The following is a 1720-nucleotide window of genomic DNA, read 5'->3' as shown; positions in this document are numbered from 1 at the left end:
TATATATATATATAAAACTTGAATTCAACTCACAAAACATAGTCTTCATTAATCTTGAAGCTCTTTGAAAAGGAGAAATAAGATGGGTTTTTTTACACTGAGATTTTCACATAAGAGAATATTCCCAGTGCAAATTACTATTACAATCCTAACAATGTTTTCATATCCAAGGCATACTTTCAAGTGTATTTGATTTAACAGCACTCATCAAAATTCATCCCTACACAAAAAAGCATAATTTCAAAATTCTCTCACATCACAGTGGCTTTTTCATCTAATCTTTTTCAATTTAATAGTATTTAAACTGAGTAAAAATTTAACTTTTTAAAATTAACTTTCCTAGGAAGTAAAACATTTATAATAAAAATTCTTTATCTTGAAAAGAAAAGAAATGCCACATACTTAATATTTTCACTCATATGACTGTGATAAATCAGGCAAACTTTATCCGACTATAATAACTAAGCTCACCTGTGCTCATTGTATCAAATTCTGTTTTTTTAATTCTAACTATGGAAGTTAAAAATGCTCTTGCAAAATGTCGTCATGACAACAAAATCCCCAATGAAATGATGTAAGTCTACATATGAAGTATTCATGACATGATTCAGCAGAAAGATGCCTCAACCACTCACTCACTACAAGCCCATCTTTCAACTTGTCTATTTAAACATATAAGAAATTCTGTATCCTATATCGCTCTTCAATAAATAGGCCAAGCCTAACAATTATTTTCAACTTTCCTGCGTCAACTCTCATTTATAGTGAAGAAAGAAGAAAGATTTGTCAGTCTTTACGAGTTACTTAGATATATTTTATTCATCTTTCCTGTCCTTAAGCATCCTCTGTAAATGAACGATTTGCTAATGTGATGCAAGGATAATATGTAAGAAAGCATACATTTGTTAACAAAGATTACAAAATAAAAAGAAAGGTTAAAACAATAATTTAAAATAACAAAGTATACTTGTTTTAGTATGTAGATACATGTGTCTTATAAAGTTCAAAATCTAGCCCCCACAAACGAAAGATTTCTGTCATTTGACTTCCATAAGACCTTAGACCCTGGACACTACACTGAGATTGAAAATTTACAAGATATCATAATGTGAAACATGGATGACACCTTCCACTTTGTGAGAAAAATGTAAGAAAAAAATGAAACACTTTGATCTGTAGTACTCATGCAGATGTCCAATTGCCCTCTTAACTTCTTACAAAGGCAGTTAACTTTTCTGTAGCAATTGATGTCCTTCCCATGATGCCTATACGTCATTTCAGCAGTCCCTTTCACAGGTATCAAAATTTTAATATAAGAGACTGATGCCTAACTCTACCCTTCACCCTTGTCAAATTAAATTCCTTGTTGATGCCTGATAATGGCTAACACTCCACACTTTCTTTCCTCTCCACTGGTTTTATCCAGTAAAATAAGGTAAGAGAAAGAGTAAAAGGCATGTTGTTTAGAAAGACACAACTGTTTCTATTTAAAATGATATGCTTACACTCACAGAGAATAACAAGGGTGCTACAGAAATATTTCTAGAACAAATCACATCATCAAGGCTATATAAGACAAGCTTACAAAAATCAGTTGTATTTCTATATATTAGCAATATAAATGTAAAAGCCAAATTAAGACCATTTAAAATCACTAAAAAAATATATAAATCTAATGCATATAGAACTTACATCATGAAAATGATTCAAATTTGATTAA

Source organism: Nannospalax galili, unplaced genomic scaffold, assembly GCF_000622305.1.
Source record: "Nannospalax galili isolate Female #2095 unplaced genomic scaffold, S.galili_v1.0 scaffold144, whole genome shotgun sequence".
In the NCBI taxonomy this organism is placed as follows: domain Eukaryota; kingdom Metazoa; phylum Chordata; class Mammalia; order Rodentia; family Spalacidae; genus Nannospalax; species Nannospalax galili.
The sequence above is the reverse complement of the archived record's forward strand: the minus strand, read 5'-3'. Positions refer to the sequence as shown.